Source organism: Mastigoproctus giganteus, chromosome 2 (assembly GCF_048544385.1).
Source record: "Mastigoproctus giganteus isolate SK-2022 chromosome 2, ASM4854438v1, whole genome shotgun sequence".
NCBI lineage: Eukaryota > Metazoa > Arthropoda > Arachnida > Uropygi > Thelyphonidae > Mastigoproctus > Mastigoproctus giganteus.
Genome location: NC_143576.1, coordinates 112,568,906 through 112,591,203, shown reverse-complemented (window position 1 = coordinate 112,591,203; position 22,298 = coordinate 112,568,906). Strand labels below are relative to the sequence as shown.

At 32.9% G+C, this 22,298-nt stretch overlaps 1 protein-coding gene across 2 annotated transcripts in view; it reads left to right on the top strand.

The window, feature by feature from the left end:
* Positions 1-22,298, top strand: part of LOC150089500 (uridine-cytidine kinase 2-B-like) — a 241,168-nt gene that overhangs the window by 163,889 nt on the left and 54,981 nt on the right. The window contains exon 7 of one of the 2 annotated variants that reach the window (XR_016546671.1): positions 9,818-10,035. The exons of the other annotated variant lie outside the window; for it this stretch is intronic. The gene's annotated coding sequence lies outside the window, so the exon portion shown is untranslated. The remainder of the gene's footprint in view (positions 1-9,817; positions 10,036-22,298) is intronic. 2 annotated transcript variants of the gene reach the window in all.

Sequence of the window (22,298 nt, the reverse complement as noted above, 5' to 3'; positions counted from 1 at the left end):
TACACATGCTTTTCTGCTGAGGACAGATGACTGTCCTATGTGCGAGAACTGCGGCACCATTTTAACTATTCATCACATTTTAACCGTGTGTCCACATTTTAGACACGAACGTGATTTATATTTTACCGCTTTTAGTTATCTGGCTGAGCCTTATACACTCAGTTAGATTTTATCTGACAATGACCATGTGTCTGCTGTTGTTAGCTTTTTAAAATCAATAAACATTTTTTCTCTTATCTAAAATTTACATTTTATTGTGATTTTTTTTTATTGATTTATCTTTTATACCTTTTATACATTTGTTATTATATATTTTGACATGATGTCCTAACTAATTAGGTCACTGAAAGTTTAAAATTTTTATATATGACCTGGTCTTGGTGCATTATAGCCTTAGTTGCTAATGCGCCAATAAAATCTAAACCAACCAACCTTATATATGTGATAAGACTTTTATTAATTTAGTATACAATTTACTAACGTTGTCAATGTGAAGGGTGTGCTTCGTGACTCTTGACAAGATTAGTAATGTTGGGTTCAAAATTAGTAAGTTTCAGCCTTAAATCACAACAGAATTCTATATCTGACTTATTTCTTTGTTTTGTTAAAATGGAATTAACATGGCTGAAACCAGCTTCAACCATGTATGAGCTTGGAAATGCAAGCAAAAAGGGGAGTACCACTTCAGAAAGTTTTTGGATATTTTTCTACGACATTTATATTTGTCCAAAAGTAACTTAAAGTCCTATTTTTAAAAAGCGTCTTAGCTTCAAGATCAACTGATAATTCAGTAAGTTCATCTTGTAAGTTACATTCGATATTTTCAATATCTGCAGAAAATGCCGTGATAATCCAGTCTGGAATGTGCATGTTTTCAGAATCTGCAAAGTGCAATTTAAAATCATCGCTCAAATTTTGAAGAAGTTTTGTGTATATTTCTAAGTCTTCATCTTTTACTTCCAATTGCCGTAGATTCAAAAAGTACTGAAAATCTTTTCGTAACAATGATGATTTAAATAAGGCTAATTTAGCTTGGAAGCCTGACGTATAAGTCTGTACGTCATTAAATTTTGTAAATAAGTCCGCCAAGTAGAAAATATGATTCTTATTTCTCTTCAGTTTATCACTCAAAAACAAATTAACATCTGTAAGAAACTCTAGGGTTGAGTCGAACAACTCAACAAATCTTTGTACACTTGCACCTCTAGACAACCATCTTACTTCAGTATGCAAGAGTAATTGGTTTGATACTTCATCATTTTTTTCACAAAGTTTGGCAAACAATCGCAATTTAAGAGGATGAGGTCTAATTTGATTAATAGATTTAATACACACTCTTAGAGTATCATGCAGTTCGTCACTGAGAGTTTTTGCCACCAAATGGTTTCGGTGCAACACACAGTGAATAGTACGTACACTTTGAACGTTTTCTTTCAGAAAGGCAGCGAAACCTCGATAATGGCCTACCATTGCAGGTGTGGCATCTGTGGCTACTGCTGTTATATTAGTAATTGGAATATCATACTTACTTAAATATTCCTCCAATCGCTGAAAAATTGTCAACCCCGTTCCATCACTTTCAAGATATTTTGCAAATAAAAATTCGTCAATAATTTGATGTTTGGTTTTACTATAATATCTTACATAAGCCATAAGAATAGAAGAACTATCAAATGTAGATTCATCAAGTTGGATGGAGAACTTACTAATTTTGAGTTCTGATACTACAGTTTTTTCTACAACTTCAGCCATTTCACCAATATGCCTTTTCACGGCATTCGCACTCAATGGTAAGCATTTTAAAACAGGGCCAGAATCTTTTTTCATTATGGTTTCAATTACTTCTTTGATTGCGGGTATAACAATGTCCTCTGCAATTTTATATGATTTTTTTGCTGTATTAAAAGAAATATTGTAGGAGGCTGTTAATCCTTGTTTATTGTTAGCTTCGGCAGGTGCTTTCATAAATGATTTTATAGTTGGTCAATGTATGTATTTCTCTTTAAGTTCTTTAAAAAAGTCAAGATCTTTATCTTTCTTATCGGGATGGAGTCTTTGAAGATGATCTTTCATTTTTGCTGGTTTCATTGCATCGTTACTAAAAGTTTTTTCACAAAGAAAACACATAGGCCTCGTTTCATTTGTTAATGAAGCAATAAACCCAAATTTCAAATATTCTAATGAGTATTGTCTGCATTTCTTTTTAGAATCTGAAGCTGCCATTGTGGTTACTGGGGTTATAACAAAATAATTAAAATTGAAGTCAGGAAGCAAAAGTAATAAGTCTAAATAATATACCTACTTACGTATTTCTATAATATCTTACATAAGCCATAAGAATAGAAGAACTATCGAATGTAGATTCATCAAGTTGGATGGAGAACTTACTATTTTTGAGTTCTGATACTACAGTTTTGAGTTCTGATGTAAAAACTACCAGCCCTGCTCAACTCTTCAACATAGAGAAATTTAGTTCGTGAATGAATAATGATTGAATTATAATATGTATGTTGATGAATTTTAGAACATTAACGCTCACTTGTATGTCGATGCGCAAAAATGAGACTGGGATTGAATACGTGTAAGTATAAGTAAATAAGCAACCGCGTGTGTGTTGCAATCTCGCTCCCGCCGTGCTGGCCGGGCGGGAACCACCGACATCCGTTTATTGGTGAATACGTCATTTTGGCCTACTTGATTGGCCTCCGTAACTATTTTCATGACCTTGCTCCATCTTACAGGTCTTATTCATGTCACTTCCCATGATCACTCTTAATTGCGTTGTCATTCAGGATGGAGGTAATCCAAGTTAACCGAATTAAATATTACCCGTACAATGATGTCTTATATTTTTCTATCGACCCCTGGGGGTCGATATCAACAACTTTGGCAACCACTGATTTAAAGGGTACATGAGAAACTGCAGTAGATTTATATTCTTTAGTTTCATCAGTTCTTTAGCAACATATGCTCCTGGAAGCTTTTGCAGGAACCAATCTCAGGGGGCCAGGATGTGGAGTCAAAATTCACTAGTTATTATTGGTGTTAGCCAAATATAATCGCAGACAGAATCTCAATAAGAAAGTCGGGTTTTTGGGATCAAAAATGTCGAACTTAAATATTTGTATTTGGTTAGTGTAGAACTGTAATGCCGAAACCTTTTTACCCATCATCGGTAGAGTGATCATTGAAAGCTCCACAATTGTATCAGATGAATGGGCAGTGTATAATAATATCTCTTAGTTACCAGGAAGTTATTTTACTGATATGATCATTCAGAAAACACTTCTTTAGGGGTGTGCACAACAGTGTTAAGAACTTATGAAGCGGTGAAGGTCTGGGTTTAAACAAGTTAGCTAGATGAATTTATATGCTTTGAAAACTATAGATAGACTTTTGACTTAACCTTCCATCCATTATACAAAGAAATGCATTGCTGAGGGAGCAATATGGCCTTAGTTGCTAATGCTCCTAAAAACCAAATAACAAACAACAAACAAGCATTGCTGAGAGAAATCTGTGCTGATTTTTTTTATTCTCCATTAAAATTTTGTTAAGTTTATAATTATAGCTTTTTATATGAGTGATTTTTTTCTCTAAATTCATTTCTCATTTTAAAAAAAATCAAAACACTTAAATGCAAAGCACTATTATTGCATTAATTTCTTGTAGTTTGTGATTGCATTTTATATATATCATATGCTTTCTTTCAATTCATTTCCCATTAAAACACTTACTGGGAAATTACCATTATTTCAGGGTTTTCTGTTTGACATTGAAACCCCCTTAGTTTATAAAAAAAAAAGTTTGCTCTGTAATCTTCTATATGAATCCTCTCCTCCTTCCTCCCTCCCCCAACATTGATAATCAGTCATCGCCACCCAGTGATTCTGCCTGCTAAGTGAGTCCCCAATACCCGATTCAGTAAACTTTGCAATGCACTCTCAGGCAATCATAAATTGAAATGCTAGTGAGAAAGAGTGACATGGCTGGGGTTTTATGCACATTGTAAGATGTGCATTCCACATTATAACAGGATCAGCTGTATATACAGTATGAAATATGGTACCTTGTAGTTGTCAGAAATGTTCCTTCCAGATTTTAACAGGTACCATTCTGGAGGAAAAAACGGCTAAATTTAGAACAGGTTGCCGCTGGGCATGGCCGACGATTAATATAGCATTTTTAATAGATTTTCATTTTGAACTAGTTATTAAAGGTTAGGCTAGTTTACATCACCAATTTGGGACGAATTCATGCATAAAACTGTTTTCGTAATCTAGAGTATATCACTGCCTTCTTCCTATTTCTGTAATATATTCATATAAAAATATAAGGGAACATTAAATAATTCATTTTAATTTTAGCAGATTAAAATAGAAAATTAATAAGAAACATTATACAGAGATAATATCCTTGTGTAATACATTTCTTGTTAAATTTTGTATTTCAACCTTCATAATTTAAAATTAATTATTTAATATTCCCTTGTTTTTATGCAAAAGTCTTCTGAAATTAACCTTTCTGTCGTAGCTGGAAGGTTGGTTTCTGCTTTATACTTTCTTCAAGGTACATTTATCTTTTCCTTTCTAGGAATAATTAATGATTTTTAGTGCTTTTCTTCACACAATTACTTCTTTCTTAAGGTAATTCTACTACCCACCGAGATATTGTTGCCAACCTAGCCCAGTGGATCTTTACACTAGAGACGGGTGTATTGGTGTCTCAGTGTACTGTAACCTTAGTTTCTCCTCCTGAATCTTTTTGATTATAGCTATTCTTGCTATAACTTTATATCTAGCCTTGTATTTGTAACTGACTACATTGTGAATATAGAGTTCTGTCCTACATCCTATTACCACTTATCTAAGAATGTCCATTTAAATTGGCATTGGAATAGTAGTATGGCATTACAAATAAATATCATCATACTGCCTTTCCAAAGAGATGCTTCAGTTTATAATTGTATTATTTGCCAAAATACATGACATTCATCAATGCGTTTGGACTCAACATTTAGGCAAATGTACTGCCCCTGACAGATACTTCACAAAAGCAGTACTGGGCAATATGTAGTACACACAACAGAGCAGTGTGTGTTCTTAACTTTGCTGATTATTATTACTTATTACTTTGCTACACTGTTAATGTTACTAAAGTTCAGCATAAATTTCAAGTAAAATTTGAGTATGAAAGTGCAAAGCAGGTTTGCCAGTAAACAGATTTGAAACATTTAGGCCCATGATTGATGTTGTAAAAAGAAGACAGAACAGCAGAAAGCTTTCAGCACGGCATGTGGTGTTGTGAAATCGAAGGAAAATCATCTTTCTTGGCAACTGTAGGACAATCAATCAAGTGTACTACATTAAGATACAAACTGTTTCTTTAGAAATTTCAAGTGCAACGTTTGGCACCAGTAATACCAGTAAAAGTAGAATTGGGTCATAAAAGCTTGTTCTCCAATTCTACTTTTGAAGGACAACCTGCTGTTCTAACAAACAAATGATTTACAGATGAAACCCATTTTCATCTAAATGTTTATATGTACAAGCGAGAAATTTTAACAGCTCTGAAGAGCACAATAAATGAAGCAACTGGTTGAAATGATGAACACCTCCAAAGATGACTTTTTTAGAACATTTTTGATGTCAATTGAAAATATTTTCACATAACTTTCACTCCCTTTAAGACTTATGGTTCACCAATACAACATATTTTATGTATTTCAGTAAATATACAATGAGCTCTTAATTTACAAACTGATACTCAACCTTACAAACTTTTTTCCTCCATAAAGCACAACTTTTTAAAGTAAACAGTGATGTATTTTCATATGTTATGTACAGTATTAGTATATACTGTATGTGCAGTTAAATATATATTTTACAGATGTAGAATAGATGTGCGGAAATTTGCCTTTAGCCAGCGGGTGGTTAATTGCTGGAACAAACTTCCATCTGTCGTTGTGGAAGTTGATAGGTTGAATAAATTTAAGGAGGAACTGGACAGGCATTTGGAGGGAATGGTGTGATTTTTTTTTTTTTTTTTTTTTGGCTGATGCTGCATAAGCTCATACACTTGCTTTCTTGCATCACATGCCACTACTACTACTACTACTACACTATTTAAAGTATAATTTTAATGAAATTCACTATAAAGCATGCAACGAAAGTGATTTTATTGCAGTTTTTATTTATAAGGTGGGAAGTTTTTCCATTAAGTTAGTTACACTGCAACTTGTAGAAAGGCCTGGGTTAACCAGTTGTCTTTTGTAATGTTTTTATTTTCATTTAAATCATATGATAATAACTGTTCTTCCACCTTTACTGTATCTTGCAGTAAGAATATTTTTATTTTAAAATATTGTTTAAAAAAAGTTTTGTGTACAGGATGTTTTGGAATTGATTCAGGACCTGAAAACTGTTCATAAAACGTGTTCAATTCTAAACAGTTATGGAATTATATCTGTTTGAATTTTAAAAAATCACAATGACGTTTTCATTGTTAAAAATAATAAATAAGAATAAGTAAATGGGCCCAGTATGTTGAATAAATGTTTTACTAAGTGTGGCTTCTTATTTATTATTTTTATTATATTTTACCATTGAAAACTCCACAGGCTTTTTTTTTTTTTTTTTTAATTCAAACAGCCATAACTTTTTAATAGTTTTTAGAATCTGTCTGCATGTTTATATAAACCTTTTTTCATTGTTCTTAGAGATTCTGAAAGTATGACTTCCAGAAAGACCTTTATGGGTGTCTTGGTTGTTGACATTTTTAGGAACAAAAATTAAATTTTTGAAAATCACTCACTCCTAATTTACAAACTTTCACTTCATGAACTACTTTTCAGGAATATGTAATTTTCATAAATAAGAAAGTAACTGTAATTGGTTAAAGCTGGAGTATCTTTTTGGAAAGACCCTGTGTTTTTCTAATTAAAAATTCTGTTTATTTGTAGAGAAACATCAGAGCAGTTCCTTGTAATAACATTGTAACTTAAAAGACCAAAGCTTATTAGAAGGACATTGTTTTCTTGAAATAATTATGTTTGCTTGTTATATGGTATTAATGCAAATGGGTAAGAGCTTTACAATTTAGTGTTAAATATTAATAGAAATTCTGGATAGCTTATACATGTATACAGTAGAATCTTGTTAGTACAAAGTTCAAGGGACCTAAAATTTCACGTTTTTTAATGAGGTTTGTAGTAACGAGGTCCCCCAAAAGTGTCAAAATTTTATCTTTATTATTTTTTATTTATTTTTTTTTTTTTGGCATATACTATATATCTAAGAATAATAATATCAAAAATAAATGAAAAAAATAAATTAAAATAAAAAATAATAAAAACAAAAGCCTTGTCTATCAATATAGTAGGATTAACACACTTTTTAAAGATTTTATTTTATTTGAAGATAAACTAAGCGAAAAGCAATTAACAGAAATGAAAATATTGTACAGTATATATTTTCATATATACAACATTTTAGTATCACAGTAAAAGAATTAATCATAATATAAAAGGAGACATACAATCTATTAACTTTTTGATAAATTAATCTAATTTAAAGAAAGAATCCAATGTTGTTTGCACAGTTTTAGTCCTATATGCATTTTTAACTACAGCACAGACATTACGAAATGCGATAGTTGTTTCTTTATCAATGTTACTGCAGGCCAACACATTCTCTATTATGCTCAATGCATTTTGGGCATCTTTTTTAGATGGTAGTGTGTGTGCTTTTTCACTTTTTCTGGTAACAAAAACATCATGTTGCGTTGCTGTGGTAGAAACTACATGCGCATTCACACTCTTTAAATTCACCAACAAAATCTGTAGCTCCTTCAAATAATTCTCCCATTCCTCAATGTTGCTGTCACAATCATCTGCTGGACTATGTTTTTCGATGATATTCTCTCCAAAGCCACTCTTTCTGAAACAGTTGATTATTACACTTGATGCAATAACAAGATTATGGATAGCATCCAAGACATTCCAATTTGGCTGCAAATTGTTCCTCCTTTTATGTTGCGGATCAAGTACATCATCAGGCGGGCTGTGTGCTCTCTTGAGGTTATAAATAATGCCTTTATCCAGTGGTTGCATTAAACTGGTGGTATTGGTGAGTAAAAACAACAGCCGTATATTTGTCAACTTAAGTGTCTCTGCAGACATATGCTGTACAATGATCTAGAATCATCAAATTGTTCCTTTTTTCTGAAGCCATTCTTCTGTCTACTTTTGATAGCCAAGACTGAAGAATTTTGACTGTAAGCTAAGCTCTTCTATTGGCCACATAATCACAGGGAAATTGGTTAACTTCTTTAAAACATCTTGGCTTGCAAAACTTACCAATCAGCAGTGAGCATTTTGTATTGATGTTTGAATTGCAGCATAACAGAATAGTGAGTTTACTCACTATTCTGTTTACTTAATTTTCCACCATGACAAGACTGTCCTCAAACAGCAAATGTTTTGTCTGGCAGAAAATTACAAAATAAACCTGTTTCATCAAGATTAAAAATATCCTTTGCCTCATATTTTTCAAGAATGGACCTTACAGAACACAACCAATCTGTAGCCTTTTCCTTGTCAACTAATCCAGACTTGCTGCAAACATTTCTCGAAATCAAGTTATTCCTGTCTTTAAATCTTTAGAGCCAGCCACTGCTGCTTTTGAAGTTGCTAATTCCATGTTGCTGAGCCAGATAATTTGCCTTTTCTTGCAAAATTGGACCTGATATTGGCAAATCAGATGCACACATTTGTTGGTACAACTCAAAACGTTTTGTTTCAAGCTCCTCGTGTTTTGAACCAGGAATTTGTTTCCTGTTTTTTTATCACTGCTCTATTGTTACACAGTTCAAGTTTTTTCATTTTTCAGTATTGTAGATGAAGTATGTAAAGGGATGTATTCCTTTGCAGTGTCTGTTTTTCTAAGTTCAGTCCTATCAGCCTCGATAATAATATTCAGTTTAATTTCCAGGGTCAATTCCATCAGTTTAGGTTTTGTAACCATAACACTACTAGATGAGATTTAATATAAACAAACTTTAAATTAATTTAAAGACAAGTTCTAAAAAAGACATCAGCTCAGATAAAATGGCACAAAAAATAGATTACTGTTTACTGTAGCAAAAGATACTTTGAACTGGCGTAACAATTGCAATTGACCTTAATCCCATGGAGAGCGAGGGAGTGTACATAAATAACTTAGAAAAAAACTTTTTATTCTTTTGTTAATTTAGCATGATATTTTTCAGAATGCACTTAGGTTGTTGCTGCTATAAACTGGTTTTGTTTACACAAAAATAATTTCTAACAAGTCAGTGCCATCATTTTGGAAGCAGGGAACCGGGTGGCCAGAGGGGAAATATTTGGACAGCTGTGCTAAGATTTGTATTAAACATACAAAATAACAATACTGTATTTATTTCTCACGGGGTGAAAACGAACTTTGTAATACATTTTAACTGAATTTTGTAATAAACAAATATATTTACTTAGGAAAGCCTATCCTTTCGCAGGGGAATGGGATGTACTTCATATAAACGAGTACTTTGTATAAACTGAGTTTGTATTAACGAGATTTTACTGATTTATTAGCGAGATTTATTTATTTATTTTTTTTTTTCCAAAAAGAATATTAGTGTACCTATTGCATTTAAAATGTGGCCAAATGACTGCATTGGATGAAAGTGATCTTTGCAACTGATTTGTCATTTTGAATATTCTTTTGTTTTCTTTCTCCTCCTCCTTTCCCCTCACCTTTCATAATCAAGTTGTTTACTTTGTTTGCCTTCCATATTTCAGTTGCAATAGACTTGATCGTGAAACACATCCAAGAGCTACTGCGTCAGTCTCCCAATGGAAATGGACGTTGTCTCCACTGTCAGGCTGATAATGCTGCTAACAGATCTTCCTGCTAGTTACCCTTCCCAAGGACTTTTTCCTTTAGCCTATTGCCATCCCTGCATGCTTCCTTCTGGCTGTCATTTGGCAAATATGTAACAAGAATTATGTTTGTAAATGTAATTAAGTTTTTGATTTTTTAGGTTGGTTATTTCATTTCTAGAAAGCTTTTGCACTTTGCCTTAAAAAAAAAACTTTATTGTAATTATGCCTTAAAAATATTTAAACTTAACAGTTTAAGTTAAAGCATGAAATTTTATGTTGACCATTTAGCAGATTATTTTTTTTTTATTATTATTATTTTTTGTGCGTGCGTGTATTGTTATAATGACTCTCGAGTGATCGCAATTAGGCCACTTGTTTGTTATTATTACTGTTTAATTTCATTGAATAAATGACAGTCCTTTAGGGAGTGCAAAAGAAACATAACTTTTTGTTCTCAATTTGATGAACTATGTAGTTTCTCTCTTGTATATATTCCATTTTAGTCATATGAATAATGATAAATTTACTTGTATATTGTATTGGTGTTAAGTGCATTGGTTCAGTAGTGATGAATAATATTGTTGTGTGATATTTTCTAAACAAAACTTGTTTTGTGGTGGGTATAATTTTCTTTCTAATTTCCATTATATTTATGAAAAGTTTCTTAATGCTATTATTTGGTTTGACATAGAACAAGTATTCTTTATTTTAATGTTAAGTCAAAGGGGGGGGGAAATGCTTGTAAGTAAAATAGGTAAAGGGTTTGCTGTTCAAATGAACTGGTGAAATTTTTATAATTCTTTGATCCATTATTTTTAGGAAATGTTTTTTCTTTATTGAACACTGAAAATATAATTTAACTTTAACAGTATAATTATATATATCATAAAAATAATTTGATTAAACTTATAGTAAAAGTGTTTTATCTCATCAGATACCTTAAAAAAAAAAAATAAGTCGACTGAAATTCTGATTTTCAGTATATTGATTTTCAGTATACAGTAAAACCTTGAACCAGAAATGAAGGATCTTTTTTTATACTAGTCCTGCATATCACTTAAAAATAAACACACGCTCACACTCACTTGCTCTATACTTTGTTTTGGGCCCAAATATGAAGACAAAATATATTGTAATTGATTAGGAAGCATGTAAGTGCTTCCATTCAAACATGCATGAATTTGTGCATGTTTGCATGCAGTTTTAGAATATAGCCATCTAATAATTGAAGGAATGATAGAACATTAAACCCCATAAATGATAATAATCAGTATAAGAATGCCAAAGGAATTTGGGAAAAAAGGGGGGGGAAATCATGGTGGAAAACAGTTGATCACTGTAAGAGCAAACAACATAAAATGCTGTACTGGATATTTTTACTATTTTTTTGCAGGAATTCAGTGCCTAGAATGTTAAGGGAAATATAACTGCCAAAATATATCAGTTTTAATTACAAATGCTGCATTTCACATGTCAATACTCGTTTAATATTTTATCAGTATATGACTGCCTAAAGGTTTGTTAAACTCAGAATATTTGTGATAATTAAGTCCTGATTGATCCAGAAAATTTTCTTTACATATACATGTGTTAAAGTGGTTTTTGAATTTAGATCTCTGCTGGCCAGCAGAGATCTAAAATCCTCAGAACACAGTGTATAGAATGTTTGAAAATCAATGAATTTCAATCATACCATTCCAAATTCTATTTTTTTATTTTTTTTTTATTATTATTATTTTTTTTTTTCAGTTTTAAGATTGTTTGCTAGATCTGTAGTCAGCTCATAAGTGGTAACTAATCCTTTTTTTCAGGTTACTCATCATTCCTCTATAATAATATGTAAGTCCAAGGGTAAAGTACCCCCCAATCACTTGTAAAACAATGTTGGAGACAGTTCGTGGGACATGCAAAATAACCAAAAGAATAGTTCTTTGTATCGAAATCAATTTTGTTTTGATTTTTACTTTTATTGTTGCAGAGAACCAATTCCCAGCCGCATAAGTTACAATTGGTATAAAAATTTTCTTATAATATAAGAAAAGAACCTTCTTTGTTAGGCCCCATTTCTTTCTGGAAATTCAGATAACTGATCCAGAGAAATTTTAAATTTTTACTGAAATCTTATTCACATGCTTGAAACGAAGAGTTAATGCGGAGTTATACCTAGATATTTAACCGTAGAGACATAGGGAATTTGTTTACTATCCAGTAGAACACTGGGAGATCTATTATGAGATAATTTTGATTTCATAAGCATGTGACTGAAAGAAAAAATACACAAGAATTACACTACTCACTTAAAACACTGCTCTGTGTAGAAATAAAATGTTTTTTTTTTTTTTTTTTTTTTTTTTTGGAATCACTATAAAAGTACACAGTGCTACTGAAATGACCTTATCTCTTTTGATGAACATGCTTTTATGTTGCTTGATTTTTGAAATAAAAGGCCAAAAGATTAATGATAGATACAATTAAAAATATATGAGAGAATAAAGATTTTTCTATCATATATTTTAATTGTCTATTATTTATCTTTCAGCTTTTTATTTCACAAATCCAGCATTGCAAAAGCACACACGTAGACGGAAGCAAGTTCATCTAAGTAGCATTGTTTACTTTAGTAGCAATTGAAAAAAAAAAAAAAATCATTTCTTTATATTTCATTACAGAGAAATATTTTAAGTGAGTAATACTTACCTGTGTTGTGGTGAAATCTTGAACAGGAATTTAAAATATAGAACCCATGAAATAGTAAAACAGTTTTGAACTAAGAACACAAATCTCTCTAAAATGAAACATTAATAACTAAAGAATGCACACATATTTATATGTGCGTGATTAACTACTTCAAAGTTTGACAGCATATTAATGGAATTAAATAAAGGTAATCATAATTGGAAGTCATTTAGAAGGAAAGAAAAGAACAAATTATGTGCAAAGGAGTAACAGAATTATGAATGTAATTGTCAAATTTTAGGTTGGAAATAATATATATGCTAATTGTGTGCATGTGTGTTAGGAAAAGATTAGTAGACAAAAATAGCAAAAGAGAAAGATAATAGGGAATGAGAATGAAAGGAAAGTAATAGAAATAAGAGGGCTAGAAAACTGAAAAACAAGAGAGGTAGAAGATTGGTAGAAAGGTGGGGTAGGTGAGAAGGGAGTGAAAGGATGAAAGATGGAATAATAATAATAAGAAGAAATTTTTAAGATTCGAAAGAATAACAAAAGAGATATATGAGTGAAGAAAGGGATATGATTACTTAAGAACTCATTAGGTGGAGAAAAAGTAAAGTAGAAAACAGGGAATGAGATGAGATGAGATCAGTAAAAGAGAAAAATAATGAGGAAATGAATGGAGATTAGTGAAGCATAGATATCAGGAGGGAGTAAGAAAAATAGAAGAAAGATAAAGAGGAATAGCAAGACGAAGATAAGAGAGATGGAGTGTGAATGCCACATGTAATAAAACAACAACATAAAAAAAATTTATATGAACATATATAATATTATATTACTAAATGATATAGTATCTAAAGAAAAGAGTGAATATTTTTACATAATGTACAACCCCAGAATCCTTTTCAAGACCCATTAGTACGGAAAAAAAATAATATCAAGTTTGTCTCTGTTTCTCATATGAAATATGTGCCAAAAAGGTATTAGTTAAAAACTGTGATGATTTTGAATTTTCGTTTAAAAAAAAAAATCATTCTTTCCTTAGCATATATTAAACCAAAAGTACTGAATGGGGTGTGTTGAGGGGGGGAATTAATGTGGTGACATACATTTTATAATATATATATATATATCATAAAATGTAGGGTGTCTAGAAATCTTTACAAAACTAAAATGTTAATATGGTATATAATACAAACCTGAAACCACTTTCAGTAACCAGTCAGAAAATATGCACTTCAGTAGGTGGTAGCATAATCACAAAGCTGTAATCATAGTGGAATTTGCCAACCTAGAGAAGGTTCAATCATACTTTGTTTCACCAGTCTGCAGTCTTCCACCATGAATGTTTCCATGTAACCATCCCAACTAAGGTGGTAGCCAGACAGGTCAGTAGGGACACAGTGGAGCTAGTTTAAGGAAGTTTTACATCAAGCACAGAGGAATCTGTACGACATGCAAGTTGTGAGCTTAACATATCAGTCAACATTGTGTAACGTGTTATATATCTGAGGATGAAACCATACGGGTTACAGAAGTTGTTGATCGAAAATTCAAGAGAATGGAATTCTATTGGTAAATTCCACTGTGATTACAGTTTTGCATTTATGTTGTTATCTAGTGCAACATGCATATTTTCTGATTGATGAATAAAAACTTGATATCCTCTATCACCTGAGAGTGGTTTCAGGTTTATATTATGTACCCTATACACATAACATTTTTAGTTCTGTAAAGGAGGTTTGTGGGCACCCTGTGGATAACTTAGTAAACAACAACCACCAATTTATAATTATAGCATAGTCAAAATGGTCAGGAGGATTTTGCTCAGTTTGACATGGACAGCAAGTATGCTTACTCCAACAAGTTCAAACATGTGTGCTTTTTTTTTTTTTTTTTTTTTTTGTTGCCGCATCGGCTTCTGTGGCCATAATGCACCTCCCAAAGTTTTTGCATTTACTCTGATCCAAGCCCGAGGCGGGAATTCGAACCCGTGACCTTTGGGTTGCCAGGCAGGCACTTTACCCATCCGGCTAGCCTGGTCGGCATATGTGCATTGTTGTTGAAGGTAGAATGAAACATATTCACTATTCACCTATTGGCTGAATTTTAGATGTCTTTTTTAGAAGTTATCCCATGCAAATAATGCATAGAGTCAAGATTATACACCATCAGCCTTTATTCAAACTACCCACTTCCACTACACCAGATGGAAGTTAGTTCCAATGATCGACAAATTCCACACATTCAAATTTAATCCTAATCCTCGACTTTTTCTCAACATTGCTCTATATCTGTTAAGTAAATCCTGATGCAGATTATGAGAAGTCTGGCTAAAGATTCAAAGAAAAGTAGCAAAGAATTCTTTGCATATGTTAACACTAGGTGAAAAGTGATGAACCGAATTTACCCACTGCATATGAAAGGGAAAAATTTGAAGATCCTGTTCAGATTGCTGATAAACTGAATAAAAATTTTCCATTCATAACCCAAAATATTAACTGAATAAGTAAATATTTACATTTGCACTTGAAGTTTTTAGGGATTAGAATCCATTCCAGAAGATATACTAAGTTATAACTGGAAGCTAAATGATTTTGTGATAATGAGAAGAAAGTGGAAGAGAGAGAGAGAGAGAGAGAGAGAGATTGTTGAAGCTAAAAGTAAATAATGCATGTGAGGGGTGATGGAATCTATTCAGTTATATTAAAAGAAATCAAAGGAGGTAAGCCTCTTTTGATTTCTTTTAATATAACTGCTTTGATTTCTTTTACCAGAGGTAAACCTTTGGCCATAATTATGACAGCATCCTTGGATTCAGGGGAAGGAACCTTTGTATTAGAGATTGCTAATGTCTCTACTATTCACAAAGAGGGAAGTGCTTAAGGGAAAATCTTGTCTGACCAATCTGTTTAGGTATTATGATGCAGTAACAAAAGGAACTGGATGCAAAAAAATTCAGTAAAGCTTTTGACACAGTTCCACAAGAAAGACTGGTGTACAGATTGGAGCATTGTGGCATTAGGGGAAAGTTTCTGCTGTGATAAGGAGATGGTTGAATGGCATATGAGAGAAGGGTGGTTATTAGTGGGAACTGCTGTTTTTTGAGTCCCTCAGAGTTAATTGTTGGACCCCTTTACTGTTTTCAATATTGATTATTTCTCGGCCACTCTTCACCTAGGCAGATGGGCTGGGAAGTAGCAGTTAAAGTTTAACATTGATAAAAGCAAGGTACTGCATAATGCAGCAGTAATCCCAGGATAACATACCAGTTGAGTGGTGGTGGCCACACTCAAATTGTGGGAGAATGAAAGAAAGCTCAGGGTATAGCCCAGCGTGAAGCTCTGAGCAGTGCAGAAACTGCTAGGTCAGATCACAGGGCTCTGTCATTGTTATACAGAAATTTCATGAGTACTGCATAGGTGTGAAAGCCTCAAAAGTGCATTAACAGTTCCTAGATTTGGAACTGTTGATGTGCATGCCGAGAAGGGCAACCCGATTGGTCAAGGACACAAAACGGTGGTCCTACCTTGAAAGACTTCAGTTCTGCAAACTGTGTATCCTTTATTTTTCTTAATTTGTTTAATTTTTAGAAATTTTCATACTCCTTACGTTCAAAATGCTTTGCTGTATCGTATGTTTTATTTTTCAGTTTCTGCTGAAGATTCCATCAAAATACAGGAAATACTTAGTGATGCAATGTTTATGTTGATTTAAATTATGTAAAATTTTCATATTGCTTTCTGGTTTTTACAAAAAGGAAACTTTGCCTAATGGTACATGATCTTTAAATGTTGATACATTTAAAGATTAAAAGAATCTCATAGTTATACAAAGTGAGCCCTTGTTCACTAAAAATGCTAGTTTTCATAATTGCTTTGAATCATGGGAAAACACTTCAGTTATAAGACCACAGCTTATAGCTACACTGGACTCCCGCTAGTCCGAACTAATTGGGACCGAGCCCTGTTCGGATTAGCAGAATTTCTGATTAGCCGAATAACGTACCCCAGATTTTAAAATGAATAAGGAGTGAGTGACGTTGATAGCTTGAAGTAATGCTTCAGGAAATCACAAGCTACCTTTGATGATGATCATTAAATCAGCGAAGCCGAGAGCGCTTTTAAAAATATGAACATTAACAATCTTCCATTTCATTACAAAAGTCAAAAAAAAGCTTGGATGAATGGACAGCTTTTCATTGAGTGGTTTCATAATCAATTTGTCTCAGCAGTGAAACGTTTCAGCAATGAAAATGATTTGCCACCTCGCGCCATTCTCCTCATAGACAATGCCATCCCACCCAGACGTTTCCGAGTTTACATCAGGGGATATAAAGGCAGCTTTCTTACCGCCTAATGTAACACCGTTATTACAGCCCATGGACCAGGGGGTGTTACAGTCTATCAAGCTTGCATACAGAAAGAAATATCTTAGGTCCTTGATAGAAGATAACACCAATTCACTTTCTTTACATGAGAAAATGAAACAAGTGAACTTAAAATATGTTGTATATTGGGTTGCTGAGCTGTGGGAGAGTGTAACCGGTGGCAAAACATAGCATCTTCTAATTGATTTTCATCGTTACGTCAAAAGAAATTAACAGAGTTTGTTACTTCTGAAAAATGGCTTTTGTTCCCGTTTTGGTGTATAAGTATTGATCTGTAGTTTTAATAGGCCATGTCAAACACTGATTTATTAATTTTGTATTAGTACAGTACTACAATAAAATACAATTTTTTTGTGGAATTCTAAATGTCTTTGTACCATTAATACCATTTAAATTTAATGTATTTAACATATATTTTGCAAACTAAAAAATTTCCTCTCCGCTGACCGAAACGTGTTCGGATTAGGCGGACGTTCTGATTACCGGGGTTCGGATTAGCGGGAGTGCACTGTATTTCTTTTTATTGTTGATCATTTTATGATCACTAATGTTAATGATAGAATTAAATTTCAAAAACAATGCATTTTCTGTATATTAATTTTATTGTGCATAAAATAAAGGAGTAATTTTGATTTGATACTGAAATTCAAGATTATCTTAGGGAGGGATTTAGTTGGTGAATTGAATTTGTTGCATGAGTTTAATTCTCCAAAGATTTTTTATACTGTTATTATTAATATTGTTTTATTTCGTTATGATTAGAATACTAGGCTATACAAATAAATTTTCTCTTTTCTGAAAGAATTGTAATTTTAGTCACTCCTCAAAATATTGACTAAATATTTTGAGGTATTATTAAATACCTGTTACTTTGCTTAAAAGGAGGGAAGAAAATTTCATTTAGAAGTAAAGTTTTATTTCTGTATTTAATTTTGGATCACTAGGGTGGAAACCCACCAGGAATCTCTTGCTTATTTTTTAGCACTTCTCATGTTAGCTACTCTGTGATTATTACCAATCCTTTATTTCAGGTCTGTTTTTCCTTGGTTCTTGCATTTTCTCAGTTTTGTTAATCCATCTTTTTATTTATTATTTTTAAGTTAATTTTATTCTTTTGTCACTGCATAATCAATTTTATATATCCCCCCCCCTCCTCCAAGTACAGGTAGTTCGTTCCTAGTGTGCACTCGTAAAGCACGAATTTATTTCCCATACACATAACGTTAAAAATAGGGTTTACATTGTCAACAATGAAATTAGTTAGTTAATTAGTTTTTGTTTAAACAATGATTGATTTATCCAAAGAAATGAAAACGTAGCCTGTAAAATCGAGCAAATTATAATAATAGAGAAATTATTTATGACTTACAAATGTTAAAGAATGTTTATTCTTCATCATCATCGACTGAATGCACACTCATTGATCACTCATTATTGGCTCGACACTCATTGGTTTGTTGCACAAGGAGTCTTCTTTAGAAATGCTTCAAGAGGCGTTTGTTTCCATGATAATCTTCTCTTTTCTTTATAAATTTCAATAGCACGTATAAGCATTTTTTAGTGGAATGCACAAATTGCAACTAACACGATTTGCGCTGAAGTAACAAGTTTACGAAGCTTTGAAAAAAGGGAATGAAGAGAAGATTCTGAAAATTTATTTGTTTTTTATACAATTGAAGATTTCAGTAAAGGGGAAACACATTTCACCATAATAATGTAAAAACGACACAATTCCAGCTATCGTTATTTTCGCAAATGCAGTAACATCGAGTTTGCTACCCATTTATAATTGCTTGTAGTAACAGAAAAGCCCAATAAACCAGAATGTGCAAACTGTTTTTATTGTTTTATGGTTGTGAATTCCAGAAATGAGCTTTAAAAAAATATCACAAAGCCATTCAAAATTGGTTCTTATAACAGAACATATGATAACGATGAAAGTGTAGTGCGTTTAATGATTTGAATTGGTAACTAATACAGTGTACACCATAAAAACAACCTTTTATAGAGTTATATACCGAAAATTTCAACTTCTGAGGTTGTGGAATGAATCACCAAAAAACAATATGTTATTGGGTTCACATTACGATGTTTTTGTGATACGATGGTGTCTCTGGAATGGATTAATATCGTAAAGCGGGATACACTGTATTGTATAGCTACACGCATGGTTTGAAATGCGGTATTTATGAATGTTTAACATTTTTTGCAATTAATGTTCATATTTTAGGTTTTGTTGATACTTTGGAAAAAAAAAACCTAGGTATGATATTTATATAACACGGTAACAAATCTTTATGGCCACAGATTTTGTTAGGCTTAGGCTTTGTAAAAAAAAAAAAAAATCCTTCCCTTGCTCTTCAGCTTCTGGCACCCCGGGTGGCTGCCCGGTTAGCCCATGCCTTAATCCAGCACTGCAACCAAGTTGCGGAACGTATTGAAATGTCACAATGGCACAATTTCAAGTTACTAAATCGGTCTCCAACCTCTCTGATCACAGAGAGTATTTTCTCAAATGAATTTGTGTGCCAAAATAGGGAACCTCCTTGGCTAGTTTTTAAACATAATATAGTCTCATTTGCCCAACCACAGTACCTTTTTACACCTTTATATGAAATATAAAATTATAACTTTTTTAAGAGATCGATATGATAATATTACTAAAACTTATGAAAAATGGGAATAGGAAACCATGAGCAGATATATGAAATTCCTACTGTTTATTAAGGCCGAATATGGTAAGTATGACTGTTCCTGTGTATCAAGCCATCCTAACGATATAGTAATAGTATTGGCCATTTAAGGCAAGGAAGCCACAGACTTTAGCTTCAATGGCAAAAGAAAAAGAAAAGTAGAATAAGAAAATATAAATTATATGCCTCCTTCCTCACACAGGTAAGTATCCATTTGAGCTCTGAACTCACTCAAACTGTTAGCCTCAACCACCTGCAAGGGCAACTTGTTCAAGCTATCAACGACTCGCTGGCCAAAAGAAAACCTTCAATCTAATTTAAACCTCAAGCCCTGCAACTAGAATACATGACCCCTAGCTTTGGAGTTCTCTAGAACAGTGAGGTTTACACCTTCATTAATTTTACTTATCCTAAGATAAAGTGAAATAAGATAAAAAGACAAAACAAAGACTCCTAACCCAAGGCAATGCATGTTTATTCATTTTCATTTGATTGAAACAATTTTATTGGTCGAATACTTTCAAATTTTGGAAGTACAGCCATGGCTCGCATAACGTGAGTTCGATTAACACGTGTTTCAGTTACCGCTATTTTAAAAAATTATACCACTTTTCACTTTACACAATGAAAATTTCCAGTTAACGCGATCTTCTTTTTATGCGATAGTTGAAAAAGATTTGAATCGTGCATTAAGCTTATCGTGCGACGGACGGGCAATAAACAAACGTTTGCCTGCTGCCCGCCTCGGTGTGTTCCATCAACCATCGGAAGAAGACGTGTTACTCGATTGTCTCCCGCTAATAAAGTTAATGCAGACTTGCATTTAAAAATTCAAATTTTTAAATGAGCCAGAAGAAAATGTTACCACGAAGGAGATAATGGAAAAAGAACTTGATGAAATCTTTCATATTGCAGAGAACCTCAAACAAAAGGTTTGAGGTTCTGCGATATTTATTTCACCAGGGCCCAGAGAAGATGGTTGTCGGCTATCGAAAATTGATTGATGAAAAGAGAGAAAGTCAACACTGTTCAAATATTTCCGCAACAGTAATTTCTTCATTGTGTATTTTATGTCAGAAGTTCCCAAACTTTCTCGGTTCATGGCGCCCTTAGTGTCTCTAATTTTTTCACGGCACACCCAGACCAAAAGAAATACCTAACAGTTCCGTTTAGTAGTTAGGTCCAAACAACTTAATAAGAAATGTCGAAACTGTGGACTACCTCAAGCTAATAGTTCGCGCAGTGTCCAACAGATGTCGAGTATCGCTGTGTTTCCCTCGAACATTTAAAATATTCCGCGGCGCACAGTTTGGGAACCGCTGTTTTATGCAATAAACATTTAATTCCATAATTATTTTCATTATATTTTACATTGTATACAGTTAAAAAATTATTTGAAAGGTATATTTAAAATTCTTTATAGACATTCCAGAAGGTCAAGGACCAATTATAATTTTTCCTGTTGACTATTATATTCGATTAACGTGTTTCCGTTTTACGCAATGCGCTCGCGGGGCGAATTAATCGCATTAATTGAGGCCGCCTGTAAAATATATCTGCAGAACAAAAAAAAAAATTAGTAACTGGGGAGTTGTCAGTTAGCCAGCTTTGTTTATTATAATATCACCTTTACACAACTATTATAATAATTGTGTACTTAACTGATAATGATTGGCTGGCTTATACCATTGATCATTTGATGAAAAAATGATAACAGTAATATTTTTATACCTGTAATGAATATAAAATGTCTTTTATTTGAATGTTGCAAGAGTAAGTATATTAAGAAGTTAAGTGGATTAAAATAGAACAAGGATGTGAATGGACTTTATACAGAAATCCCATGTTATAAATAGAGATGCAGCACCCCTATGGAATTTTTTTTTTTTTTTTTTTTTTCGGTTCACAGTTATAATAAAAACATACTACTGCATCCTTCAGAAATAATAGTAGGTTCACTAAAATATACATCAGAAAATGCCGACCGGGCTAGCCGAGTGGGTAAAGTACCTGCCTGGCAACCCAAAGGTCGCGGGTTCGATTCCCGCCTCGGGCTTGGATCAAAGTACTGCAAAAAACCTTGGGAGGTGCAATATGGTCACAGAAGCCGATGCGCCAACAACTACCAAATCAAAAAAAAAAAAAAAAAAAAAAATCAGAAAATGACTGCCTTGCAAATCAGTATCTTCTGTTGCATTGGCCAAAAAAGGAATTTGTTTCTTCTATAACTTCTTGTGCAGTTCCAAGCAATACATGGTGTGTGTTACTGCTTTGAAAGTGTTAGACTATGTTGCTGATTGGAGTCATTACTGGTTTCTGCAGCTTTTTTAGGAGGAAAGGGGGTGATTTTTTGTCAGTTGAGTAGGGTGAGTGATGCTGGTCTAACCTCCTCGTCAGTATCTTGCTCCAACAGTAATAAATCTTTATTTGGCATTTACTTTCCATGGACCCATTCGTATCATGCTCTACAATGTCTTCAAAATCATTGTCTTTTAGGCATCGCAATACCTTTGTGATCCTTCTCTAGCCATGTTTCTCTTCAAGTCGGTGGAAGACTATAGTCATTTATTCACTTTGCCCATATGTTTTCCAAACAACATTTCATAGTTGAGTCCTCATTCATCACAGAATCTGG